Genomic DNA, 14,483 nt, shown 5'->3' with positions numbered 1-14,483 from the left:
GACTGCATCACTGCTGACGCCGCACCGATCCATCTATCGATCTCACGCTCCATCCGACCCTCACTCATGAACAAGACCCCGAGATACTTGAACTCCTCCACTTGAGGCAAGGACTCTCCACTGACCCAGAGAGGGGAAGCCACCTTTTTCCAGAGGAGAACCATGGCCTCCGATTTGGAGGTGCTGATCCCCATCCCGGCCGCTTCAAACTCGGCTGCAAACCGCACCAGTGCATGTTGAAGTTCAAATTTGAAAAAAAATTTAGAACGCTGAAATTCCCAATCGAAATTAATTAGAAGATGTTTGAACAAAACAATGTATTTTAAAGGAATTATAATAGTCACAAAAGTACCTTATAATTGTCCAAATCGGTCAAACGCTAAAGGAATTAAAACACACCAGCATTCTGTGACAGAAGGAAAAAAAAACAATAACAACATGCCTCCTGTGTCCTCACTAATAATATATTTACATATGATATAATATTAAAAAATACATTATATAAAACAAAACAATATTCAACAGAATAAAGTTCAATTGTAGTTCTAATCATAATTCATGTTTGTTTTTAACTCACTTTTATCCCTCCCACGATGCTGTAGTATGCAAAATATAAAAGATGACAAAATAATAGTTTTGTTGTTTGATTTGTATTCAGGACACTTTGATAAGAAGAATGACTGTATATTGTTAATATAGGCTATAAAGTTTCATTTTCGGTTGGTGGTGGTGTGCCTTTGGGTTTTTTCAATGAAAAGATATACCTTGACACAGCAGAGGGTGAAAAACACTGTTCTCGATTGTCAAACTTGTCAAAGCACACACTGTTTACCACACGTGTTAAACTCAAGGCCCGGGGACCAAATCCAGCCCTTTAAGCATCCAATTTGGCCCGCAGGAGAAAGTAAAAATGACAGAGAAAACATTAATTATTCTGAAAATGACCAAATAAACTAATTATAGATTGACAAATTCAGCAGTTATATGAAACTCCACTGTATTTTTAAGGACTTACATGTTTTCTTAGTTTATACCACATGAATGAAGTCGTTTTTAATTCCAAATTGTGGAAATATCTCAAATCTTGCTATTTCTCACAAACAATGGCACAAAATTTCTTTAAATTACACAAAAAATATTGACAAAATCAATATTTTTCAAAGTGAATTGAACGGATATTGAAAATTATAGGACACAATGATGTTAAAATTGCCCCCCACCACCACCACCACACACTCCCACCTATAAACTGGTCCGTATTTGGCCCCTGAACTAAAACGAGTTTGACACCCTTGCTGAATACCATTCACTTCCCTCCTCCTGTGTGTGCTGCAGAGGTAGATGGATACACTTCCATCCTCCATAAAAAAAATAAATAAATAAAATAAAGACATAGTGTGTGACTGCGTCTCTTGTTGTTGTGCCCTGCAGTCTTTTAAAGTACAAATAGATAACGTTTAAATAACCAATACAAACAAAGCCTAGTCTGTCATGGGAGAGCAACCCTATGCGACAATCAGCCTCAGGACATTCAACTCAACAGCATTAAACGGGTTATTAACGGGTGACCGGTAGGGGGCAGTCATGTCGCGTTTTTAGGATGCACATGGGATCTATCTATCTATCTATCTATCTATCTATCTATCTATCTATCTATCTATCTATTATAATAAACAGTAACTGACATTTTAGTGTGTTTTGCAAACATTAAACTCAAATTTATAACTAAAATAAATAAAAAAAGAAAAGAAAAAAAGTCATTTTTGTATATGCACGTGATGTCTTTCTTAATAGGGTTTCTGCTGAGAAACACTTTGAGTTGTGAGAGCGCAGAGAGACTATTTCCTTGTTTTTACCACCGCACAGACGGATCCCCATCAGCTCTTTTTTTTTTTTTTTTTTTTTTTTTTGGAGAAAGCAGCCTGTTAGTGGGAGGTAACCAACACAACGTCTCCCTTCTGAGCTCACCGTCCGTCCGCGTCTTGCATGTGCATGTACCCACAGTGCGTAAAAAGGTTTAGGCACCAAACAAATAAATAAAGAAATGCGCGGCGCACCGAGGAGGTGCGGTGAAGCGCACGGCTGGACGCAGCAGCAGCAGCTCGCTCTGCGCCTTTTGGCACACACTCCTGAGTCCTCCTGATCACATTTGTACGCAGACTGGGAACACTGGAGTCCACACTGGAGGTGGGGACAGGCGGCAGTTTGAGGAGGAGGATAAACCTGGGACGTTTTTAACGGCGATATTCACCGAGAAGTGAAGAGTACCGAGGGTGAGACCAACCAAGACTGCGATTGGAGAGAGAATTCTGCTTTTTTTGGTGCACGAAAGGGTTTTTTCTGGAAGTTCCAGCCTCAACATTTCATTTGGCTTTGCGCAATCTCAGAGGATATTGGATCTTTTTTTTTTTTTTACTTCCCCTATGCAATCCACATAATAGACGTGTTCCTGAAATACGGATTAACGCAACACACACAGGAGGAAGATCGTTATTTGGCGACATTTTCCTGAACTTTATTACTTTTAAGATCTGCAGGATATCAGCTCATCGACGAAACAGGAATACGCGTTTTGAAATCCGCACTGGGGTGTGCGGGGAAATTTAATCAGCTTTGATGACCACAAAGTAACATGGACTTGAATTAAAAAAAAAACAAAAAAAAAACATGGACCTTAAAAAAAAACCATGTATGAAGGATGTTTCCGTGTATCCGGATGGACGCGCTTTTTAAGACTGGACATGAGGTAATCTCGCTTTATGGTGTGGTATAAGATAAGAAAAATAAAAAGGCATCGTTCGAAATAAATGAATCGGACCCAAATCATAACAAGTGTACGTGCTCTAACTCACAATCCGGTGAAAAGCAAAGACGATACAGATCGGTTTCAGGCACTTGTGGGTAAATGAAGCTTTTTTCATCGAGAGTTGATAACAGGTCATCTATAGACTAGTTTTTGGATTACATTGCACGTCGTTTTTTGAAAGTGGAAACACCTCAAAAGAAAAAGTGCCACTATCGGATCCAACAAATCCCCAACAGAGAATTGCGTTTTTTTTTTCCTTCTTCTTCTTCCCTCTCTGATGCTATTTTTGGGGATGGCTGCAGATGCTTGATGTGTTCGTGCCATGGTAAGTTTCAATTCACCTCAAATAAACGCTTAATTCATTTCACCCAATGTCATTCAAATGTTAAATTCGTGTATGCATGGTTGTCTTCTATTCAAAACATGAGGACAAAAAAGATCCCAATCGATCGTTTATTTAAAAGAATTCAAAAAGAGAAGGAGAATGCGCGCACCCTGTTGGAGCTGCTTGCCTACATTGCGCGCCCTTGAGTTTGCGTGTGCATGACGGCACAAAACCATCACAAAAATAATGGTCGGACACGCATGCATTGGTTTTTCACCTCGTTTTTGCTCTTGAACGTGTAGCTGTAGTATGCCTACAGTGCGTATCCGAAGATCTGCCATATACATAACACTTGTTCTGAAAGCCCTCACCATCCCAAGAGAAATGCAACTTATGAATTAAACATACGAGTACGGGATGTTAGAAAAACACGTCAAATTGGAGTGTTCGAATAAATGGTTGGTATATGAGTTTTCTCTTTTTTTTTTTTTTTTTTTTCTACCCTCCACCCCACCCCACCCCCTCTTCCCTGACTCCTCAGAGATTTAGTCAAAAGGCGCTTGTTCGCTGCCTCTGTGAGCTAAAGAGGGAGCTGTCCATTTCCCTGGTGCTGAAATGAAGCATTTCCACTAATAGATGTTGCTTAATGTTGTGGAAATCCTACCACCAATAAACTGCTGGATAAAAATCATTTTTCACAATATTTAGCTAAGCAACAAATGGTATAACTTTTTTTTATTTCTTTCTCTTTTTTTATGTATTAGTGTCAACTTGTGTCAAAGTCATGGACCGGGGGCCAAAATCTGGTCCTTTGAGCATCCAAATTGGCCCACAGGACAAAGTAAAAATGACAGAGAAAACATGAACTATTGTGTAAATGAATCTAAACTATATTTACAGGGGGCTCACAGTTTTCCCATTCCTTACTGTATATCGCACAACTTCAGTCATTTTTAATTCATACAAAATACTTCAATTTTCCTCAAATTATTACATATTATTTCTCATATAAAATGAAAATTTAAAGTGAAGATCCTGTTGGGACTGATATCAGTCTAAGTGACTTGGATATTGTTGGTTTCTCACATATTTTTGTATTTTATGTATATGTAGAAGTGCAAACTAAGGCACAATAATGTTGAAATTACTTGTTTTCCCCCATACAATCTGTGGCCCACTTGAGATCAAAATGCTCTGTATTTTGCCCCTGAACCAAAATTAGTCTGTTTGACACCCCTGTATTAGTCAGAGGTAAAAGTAATATATTACAAGTACTCAAGTTACTGTAATCAAGTTGCTTTTATGGGTACTTGTACTTTTTTGAGTGTGTTTCTAAATCAGTAATTGCACTTGTACTTAAGAAGTAAAGTAATTTCTTACATTTCTACACCCAACTGTTACTGAGTAAATTATTACATTGGTGATTTTTTTTTAATTTCTTTATTTCCATTTCATGGTCTCATTGCACATAATCCATATGTTCTAAGTCATGCCATTTCTGATCAATGCCCAGTCACTTTCTCTAGTTCAGGTTGGGGTTTCTACTTATTATATTGTTACCCACAACTGGCACTGTTTTAGAGTTCATACATTTAGCTAAATAATTCATTATTGTTATTTAAAAAAAAAAAAAAAGTACATTTTGGCAAACCTATTTAATACAGATGCCTTTGTAGAAAATAAATTAAGTTCCAACTTTGCAGGATTTCAAATCTTCCTTTTTAAGTTTATATACAGTAGCAGATGTTTATTGTACTGTATGCAAGGAAACCGTGGCAAGATTTATTACCAAAAATAAATGTGGGGTAAAAGTAACTTGTAACTTTTACTTTGAGTACTATATAGTTGAGCTACTCTTTACTTGTACTTGAGTATTTTATGTATGACTTACTTGTACTGGTACTTGAGCACAATTTCAATCATGTTAGAGTACGTCTACTTGAGTAGGATATATTAGTACTCTTTACACCTCTGGTATTAGTATTAAAAACAAGACTATCAGGTTTTTTTTAAAGAAGCAAAAACAGTGTTTATGTTCGTATTAAATCATTCAAAAAAATATACCACTGTCTTGATTTTAAAAGTGCAAATACTTTATCCATGACATATCTATCCATTCATGACGTATTGCCCCTTTTCTCTTTGACACTAAAGGGCTGATCTGCTTAAAAATAGATGTTTGTCATGTTAGTGACAAACCAGTAGTGGTGCATCGGCCGTCACACTTCAGACAGAGCATAAATTGCACCTCCAGCTGTGAAAGTGCGAAACATGGCAAACATTATTCACCAAATGAAAGGAAAGCTCTCCACATGATGGAGTGAGATCCCACCGGGGGTGAGGGGGGTGAATTTTATGTTTTTACCCTGTCAAATGCTTGGAAGTGATAGATCCAACCTACATATTCCCATCATAGAGGTTGTTTGTGAGTGATTTATAGTGACATGCAGAGAGGGTGTCCACCTTTACTGCACTTCCATTAGTCAAATATTTCATTGCAATTCAACCAGAATTGAAAATGAACTGTAGGTCCCAGATACCACAGACCAAATGTGAGTCAAGTTCAAACCATCTGAGTCAGACAATAATCTGGGACTAGATTTAGAGCTTAAAGGGCCCATGTTATGCTCAACCGACTTTTCTGTGCTTTAAACATCATAAAGTGCTATTTAGGCTTCATACACATGCCCAAAGTGTGTTTTTCATAGATTCCCTCAATCATTAGTTAGAGGGTGATTTGCTCCTTTCTTACTGCAGGGTGAGCACAAACACCTCGCTCCAATTTGATGACGCGTTCCCACTTTGATGACGAATTTGACGCGGCACTGAGCTGGAGAAGCCGCGCCTCCAGGAAGCTCTCTGCCGTGATTGACATGAAAACAGACACGCCCACAAAGGTGAGCATGTCAGCGTCCTTCACGCAGTGCTATGTATGTATTTTCTACAGTCTATGTATGTACCGGCGAACGCCCCGCCCCCACACTCTGTCTCGTGTTTATAAAGCGGCATGAGCTCAGCTACAGAGTGGGTGGGAGGAGGACGAGCCATCCTCTGACCCTACGTCACCGTGCAGGGAGGAGGAAGTCAGTGTCCTGTCTATAGACACGCCCACTCATGAATATGCATAAGTAGGCCGCATATCAGTCCGTTTTTGTAGAGTTGCTCAGAAAGTGACTTTTCAGAGGCTAAAACTCTGGAGAACAGGTGAGTTTGGGAAAATGAACCTCGGGACTACTCGGGAGCCAAATCTGGCCTTTCTGAGCATCCAATTATACCCACAGGAGAAAGTTTAAACACAAAGAAAACCTTAAATTACAAACAAATTCAGTTGTAGATTTCTCAGCCCTTCCAAAGTATTTGCAGGTGTCACAGTTTTTCCATACTTATATAACATGATGGCCGTCATTTCTGATCTGAAAGGTTAAACAAACTCTGTTTTCTCAAAATCCTATAATTTTCCACAATATTTCTCCAAACTAAATAAAAAGTGAAGGAAATTTAAGTAAAGCACCTGGTTTGAAATGACTTGATTTCTAGTCAAAAATCTTAAGATCATACTGCTGATATTTGGCTCCTGATCTCGAATGATTTTGACACCCCTGGTTTAAACCATTGAAGGACCGAGTGTGACTTTATGCTGCTCAAACAGCTTATATGTTCATACCATAAATATTTGTTTTATATCCAATTCATAAGCTATTGTTGTCCTACTCATCTATTGAAAATCCTTTCAGGGTGTTCTGTCAAAAACTGTATGAACTTGTCATCCTGAAAAGGGTGGTTTTATAATGAGGTACAGGGACGTGGTAGGAGACTCGCTCCATACTACTGTATTATACTCGTAATCAAACTATCTTTGTCTTTTTCTTACACTCATCAGTCTGTGGTTTAGTTCAGATCAAGGCCAAAAACCCTGTACCATCATAAAACGTTCATTTGTCCCTAATCTGATTAGTTTCTGTATTAAATGACACTATTAGGATTCATTTTTCAATAATAGTTACTCCTTTTTTCTTGTTTTTTACTTGGCATGAACACTTCCAGGCTGCTTCATTTAGTGAGAAAGGGAGCAGATACAGCTGATCTTTCATCAAGTCGTTTGTATGGGATTTCAGCAGTGCAATGCAGGGGGTCTGCAGTGGTAAGCCAGACAGAAGCTGAAAGCATAGTGCTGGAGGCAAAGGAACACCACATATATGGAACACATTGACAGCTATTATAAAACTCTTTTTTCTTTCAACACTTTGCTAACTGAAAGGGTAAAGAACTGTCTTTGGGTATGGGAAGCAATGTACATTTATTTAGCAGCCAATTTAAAGTTGTATTTTATTTGCTGTTATTGAATGTAACAAAAGCAAAAACAGAAATAAATGCGTTATTTTGCAGAGGAATGTTTCTTTGTGTGCATACAAAGGGTCGACAATAGAATAAGTGGGCTGTCCTTGTTTCAGAAACATTTGGCCGTCGGTTTCTTAGGCAAGACTCTCAATCTGTCCAAGTGTCTCACAATGGAGGAGCTTGAATCCTCTCTAATGGCTTTGTAACCACTTGTGTGAGGCTGTTTGCATCGGAATGGCTAAACGTGGCCTTAACATTCCTTGAAAAAGCCTTGAAAAGACAAATCACTGCATAAGAAAAGTCAGTTACCATGAAACGCTCTATGCTGTTGCATCTGTTGGATGCCTAATCATATCAGTTGGTCAACGATGTAAAAAAGCTATAATCTACACAGTTATTATGTGCACTTTCCAAGTGCTAATGTTTTCAGAGCAACATAGAATGGGTGTATCCTGTATGTAGGGCCTCTAATTTTCTATAATTGCGCTAGACGGAAAAAAAAGAAACAAAATTCACATTCTGAAATGGAAAAAGCAATTCAAGCAAATTAATTTTGTCATCTTTTTGAAAAACAAGTTAAGGTTTAATTAAGGGGTGTCCCGATCCGATATTGATATTGGATATCGGTCCGATATCAGTCAGGAAATGAATGTCGAATTTTATCGGACTGCATCTAAAATTTCCGATATAAGCGCTGCGATAAGTTTTTGTTTTTTTTGTCCCCGCCCTCATTTGTTCCCATCATATACTGACAGTAAAAAATAACTGAAAAGAACTTGAATTGTTTGCACTTCAAGAGTATAATGTAACATCACTTGATCAACGTTTTCTAACATTCCACACTGCAAAATAAGTAATAAAAGCATGTATGATTCATGCTGATATCGGCCAATACTCAAGGCTGCACTATCGGCATTGTATCGGAAGTGAAAACGTTGTATCGGGACATCCTTAGTTTAATTTATTCAAACAAGTCTTTTCAGGAAATTTGCTTTGATCTCCTGAGATGTTTCGACTATAAACTGCCAGTCTTCTTCAGATTTGTCTCCTTATCGCTTTGATGTGTCCTTATAAGTTATTTCTTGAACACAGTTTTGTCCATGACTTTCATGTAATAATGCCAGCAATTATTGGTGAAATTATTACAGTAGATGCTTCTGAAGAAGACTGGTAGTTGACACATATCAGGAGATCAAAGTAGATTTCTTGAGAAAAGTTGTCTGAATAAACGAAACCATAACATATTCGGAAAAACAATCTGAGCCTTTTTTTGTTTTTTTCTAGCAGTGTGGCTAGCCGATATGATAAGGTCTTGCGTAGTAATCTTGCATGATTTCAGCATAACCTTCCCATTTTTCTAAATAATCTGAAGCATATAATGTAACATTTGTTGACTCTATTAACTCTATTTAGTATGTTTGGAATGATTTGAGGAAGTTTATTAGCCAGTAAAATCATCTAAATTAGAAAAGATGATGAAACAAAAACAAAATGGAAAGTGATGCAAACATGACGTGGAAATGTGTAAACCCTGAAACAGAATTGAGAAAATTTGCATAATGATTGATTAATTCTATTTAATTTCAATGCACAGCCACATCACATGTTGACCAATCATGCATACCTTCACTGGCAGTCAGGATGAGGATTCCACCTTAGAGGATTTGACATCCAAAAGATGCTTCTGTTATCGCTAACCTGATAGTTGCTGACACGCTGATGCAATTTTGCATCATCGGCAGATGTGTTGTGCCAAATTATATATGGTAATTACTTAGTTCATCATTCTAAAATCACTAAAAATGTGCATGTTTCATTACCAGACATGAATTGAGTCTGTCTTGGTGCAATATGCTGTGCTTCAATGGTTATCGTAAGATCAGACACGTGGTTTTCTTCTTTTTTTGTGTCTGTTATCTATAATCTGTCCCATCAAGCCGTTAAAAAAGAGCAACTTGACCACAGTGTACAGACACGGACAAACACGGCTGGTATCTGCAGTAACCCTGCTCGTTAGTCACCCTCCACAGCTTGTCTCTGTGAATGTTCCGTCCAAGGAAAGAACAGCTGAGCAGGAGGACGGCTGCAGCACATTCCGCCAGTCGATGGATTAATCAATCGGTGCTCCAGCTCAGCCCATCCATCTCAGCAAATAATCTGGGAGACATCATAAAAATGCCGTTCTATCATTCTAGAGGCCAGGGAATGCTGCACCTATTTTCTTTCTAGTACGATTCTTATCATGGGAACAGGAGTGGATTAAAGAAAACAACGACAAGTGCAATGGACGAAGCCGCACTGTCGATTGCTTTTGTATTCCTGAAATATTGCAGCCTGTTGTTACAGTGCAGGCCTAGAAAGGACTTTATTAAGCCAAGTCTCTGAATTTCTGCATCCTTTTTTAAATCCAAATCATAGTACTGACCTGAATTCATGATGAATCATCCCTCAGTGCTTTCTTTGCATTCCCCACCTTGCCAGTTATAAAGATAGTGTCCCCTTTGACTCAGCAATTGTCTCTTCCAACTCTTATTTTGGTCTTCTTTTGTCTGACGTCTGTGTTATGTCTGAAGCTCCTAAAAAGGAATTGGCATCATGTGAAGAACTATTAACTGTTAATAGAAACCAGCTCTTTTTTAAATACTCTATTGCAAGGGTGTCAAAATCATTTTAGTTCTGGAGCCCAATACGGACCAGTTTAATCTCAAGTGGGCCACAGATTATAGGCTGTAAAACAAGCAATTTAATCATTATTTTTGCCCTAGTTTGCACTAACACTTATAGTATTTAAAGTACGTAAAGTATTGACAATAATAGAGCAATAAGTGACAGATTCCAGTCCATAGAGGATCTTAGATGTCCATGTTTTGTGACCAATTTTTATTTAATTTTGAGAACCTTTGGGAAATAATTTGAGGAAAGTATTATTTTGGAAAAATTTAGAATACTTAGAATAATTTGAGATGAAAACTGAATTCCATCGTGTGATATAGCCATGGGAAAACTAAGCCCTGTAAAAGCAATTGTACAGTTTCATTACATTTGTGTATTTGGAAGTACTGAGCTTTATACATCTGAATCAGTTGGTGATCTACACCAGGGGTTCTCAAATGATCTCACCCTGGGACCCACATTTTGCCACGGTCATTAAATCATAACCCACTTTTTTTTTTTTTTTTTTTTTTGAATTCCACCAACCAAATTTCATTTTTCAAAAATAGCTGTTGAAAAAACACACAGTATATAATATTTTTTTAAACAAAAATTCTTATGTGTTCCTGTGCAACATGGATTTCACAGCAAGCCTGTCACAATAAAAAAGTTTATTTCGAAAATAAAAGACAAGTCCAACATGAGAGACATTTTTGACCAGCTGTCCATGACCCACCCAGTACAGGCCCGCGACCCACTTTTGGTTCCCGACCCACCAGTTGAGAATCCTTGATCTACACCATGCTTTTGCTGTCATTTTTACTTTCTCCTGCAGGCCGAATTGGGAGCTTTAAAGGGCTGGATTTGGCCCCCAGGCTTCAAGTTTGACACATGCGCTCTATTGCATACATATGGAACACAGAGGAGTCATTCTTTGTGGCCTCAGGGCAAGTGGGCAGTGTCTGTTTAAGGAGATATTGGCCCTGTCCACCACATTAATCCTTTCTGCTGAATTAAAAGGTTAAATGAGGTGGGGAAAGGTGACAGGCTATCTTTTACTCCTTTATGCCTCGTGGAGGTGTAGTTATTTAAGAACTCTTCTCAATAAAGGTGAACGACAATAAATCGAAGATAAAGAAAGTAGTTAGAACTTGCTCGCAGCCATTATCTTCTCAGCCTGGTTTCCGTCAGTTGAACGTTTGCTACTGTAGACATCTGTACTAGAGGGGGATTGACGCAGCTATGGCTGCTGCATATCGTGAAGACTTGTAGCTTCTGGCTAAAACAGAGGTTTTTAATAGACGGTTTTCACTGATGGTAAACTCTTGAAATGTATAATTTGATAATTTTGAAAAGACATCGTTTGTGTCTTCAGGTGCTGCTAGAACCTTTTCCTGGATTCCATTCCAAAGTGTATAAATGTGTTTGTCTTTAGATGTGTAATGTTTTCAAAGATGATTGATAAATGTAATACTGTATGTACTTATTATTCTGGCCCCCTTACAAAACATTTTTTTTTGTTTGTTTGACTTTTAGCAGGATTACGTCAGAACTACTTAACGGATTTTGACAAAATTTGAATAAAGAATAAACCTCATAATTGACCAATCTTTATGATTTTTTTTTTTTCAGTTATGTCGGGTTGGTTCCTCAATTACCTCCCCAAGTTTCATCCCCATTTGATATGGATTGTGTATTTCATTCAGATTTTTCTGCATTGATTAGTGCACATGCAAAAGTGCTGGTGACCGTGTTATGTTGAACATGGAGCGTGAAGGAGAGCTGAGTGTGAAAAAATATATATTGATGCAGAATTGGTGGCATTAGTAGATGAAGCTAATAAAAAAAAAATGGATGAATTACAGAAAAACATAGATAGATAGATAGATAGATAGATAGATAGATAGATAGATAGATAGATAGATAGATAGATAGATAGATAGATAGATAGATAGATAGATTATTTACTCATCCCGTAGTAGGGAATTGTGGGTGCATACATGCTGCTGATGCGCTTGCGTTATGTGTGAGAGTTCGACACGGCGACCGTGACAGGTAGCGAGGTTATGTTTATAGTGCAGCCAGATAATAAAGTGCAGCTCTACAAGAACAAAACAACCTGTTCTTCCTACATGGTACCATCTTTAACAAGCGTACGGGAGTGATCCCCGGAGGAGACGCAGCCTCCGGCCATGGAGAGTGCTGATCTCCGCTGTGACCCCCCTGCCACGGTGGGGTGACAAAACGGGAAAGGTTTAACATGTTCTGAAATTTGTGAATAAATTAATCCCAAATATACTCGAGGTCTGAAAATGCCATCCCTCAGTCGTCTTTCCTCTCCCCTGTCTCCTCACAAATGTCACTGCTGCTATTACTGTGCAAAAAGCTTTGACAGTTACCACCTGTTTGTGGGCCGTGCTAAATTTATACAGTTTATTAATGAATCTGCCCCTCTGTGTGTTTTTGTTCTGTATGACACAGTTTAGATAGTCAAACTTAAATATTGTGAGTATATACAAAACATAAAACACATCAATTAAAGGAGTTTTAAGTGTAGACAGGGAGGGATAAGAATGATAATATGAATATTTGGGATGATTAATATTACATGAATTTAAAAGAGGTGCCAACTAAGATAGAGTTTAAAGTGTCTTAGGTCACTAGTTATTAATAGTTATTAGTACCGTGTCATTCAGGGCGGGAATTTTTGTGAAACTGTCTACTCTCCAATAACAAACCATATTATATTGCATTATTGCATAAACCACAAACAAATAGTAAAAGTGTATACATTTATTAATCAAACAAGTCAAACCTTTTTACACAGTAACTAAAAGAGTGCTAGCTCACTAAGCTAAGGATAAATGATCAAGTATATGCAATTAAAAAGTAAAAAGCTTTGTAGAAGAAAGTAAGAAAGAAAGAAACTCAACAGAGCAGCGCGTACCTGTGTGTATGTGTGTGAGAGAGAACTGTGAGAGATCAATATGGAGATGAGAGCTATGTGACTGTAAGTACCAATTAGGTCCAATTGGAATTTGAGATCCAGAGAGTACCTCGAGTTCTGGTGAAGGAGTCTGTGGTCCGTCTCTGTGACGGACTGGTTGATGAGAGAGTGTCTAAAGCTGCAGGTGCAATTCTGGACCACAGAATGTGTCCGACATGTCCGGTTCTTGGCTTGGTCATCCTTTCAGCGGGTTTCATGTCTGGTTTCACGGCTTGTTCAGAATCAACAGGTTTCAACTGGTTCTGGCTTGTGATCTTCACCACTGGTTGAAAACTGACTTTGAGTGGACTTCTTACAGCTTACTGCTTTGCTTTCTTGTGATGGTTTTCAGTGTCTCAGCTCCCAGCAGTGGGAACCAGAGGTTTTCTTCTCTGGAGCGCACAACCTTAGTTAAAATTTGAAAAAATAAAACACTGTGATCTTACAAAGAAACCAAAAAGTACATCGCGATGGGGTTACTCAGCGTCCTGCGCCGACAAAATCCAAAGATTTGAATTTTGCGCCTGGTCTTATAATGGTGATGACACACTGTATCTGGGCTTTAGCGATTAACATTGGTTGACGTTTATGCGGCAGCCAATCAGATTGTTTTGGGCGATTTGCGGGGTTGTGCATGGGTGTATTCATGGGTGTGTTCATGAGAGGATGAAAAATTCTTTGGAAAAGAAATTTGAAAATAACTCATAACAGTTATATTATAACCTTCAAAGTAAGATGAGAGCAGAGATCATAATTTTCTGGTCAGTTTGACACTGGGCACGATATATTGCCTGCAATGTTAATGGGATATATTCATTTTAGAACACTTTAAACTAACTTTACCGTATGTGACCTTATTCTAAGGATATCCTGGTTTACCGTCAATAAAAGAGTTAATGACAGTGTAGAAAAAATACATTTTTAAATTGTATCAAAAATATCTGTCCACTTTTAGAATGTTTTTTTGTTAATTCTTGGAGCAAAAGCCTGAGGGAAGGGGGTTTCTGCCTCATTTCTTGAAAAATCAGGGAGGAAAAACAAACAGTTAGGTAATAAATTCCTGTCATCCCTTTGGTTCATGGGTTGTGAGAGAGAGAAGGGAGGAGGACATGGTCTCCTACAGAGTAAATTTAATTAATGTTCAGAGATCAATGACTTTGATTATTCTTAAGTTGATATATTCATGATTTAAGTTTGATGTAAATCTTGGCATGCGATCTTGTGCCCGTTCCTTCTGCATTCTTCAAGGTTACTAAATACTATAAATACTAGTGCTTGGACATGCACATACAACAAGCTGTTCTATCTGTCTCTCAGATCTGCTTTTTATCTCATAAGGGTGATTGAGTTGGCAGTCATACAGAAGCTCAACGTGG

The 14,483-nt window shown here is 38.1% G+C and overlaps 1 protein-coding gene across 1 annotated transcript in view; it reads left to right on the top strand.

Moving 5' to 3' along the window:
• Positions 1–1,985: 1,985 nt before the first annotated feature.
• The window catches only part of LOC114464697 (leucine-rich repeat-containing protein 4C-like), an 80,282-nt gene continuing 67,784 nt past the window's right edge, over positions 1,986–14,483 (top strand). Inside the window, exon 1 of the mRNA XM_028449167.1 lies at positions 1,986–3,131. The gene's annotated coding sequence lies outside the window, so the exon portion shown is untranslated. The remainder of the gene's footprint in view (positions 3,132–14,483) is intronic.

The sequence above is a fragment of the Gouania willdenowi genome, chromosome 6, assembly GCF_900634775.1.
Source record: "Gouania willdenowi chromosome 6, fGouWil2.1, whole genome shotgun sequence".
In the NCBI taxonomy this organism is placed as follows: Eukaryota; Metazoa; Chordata; class Actinopteri; order Blenniiformes; family Gobiesocidae; genus Gouania; species Gouania willdenowi.
The sequence above is the reverse complement of the archived record's forward strand: the minus strand, read 5'-3'. Positions and strand labels throughout refer to the sequence as shown.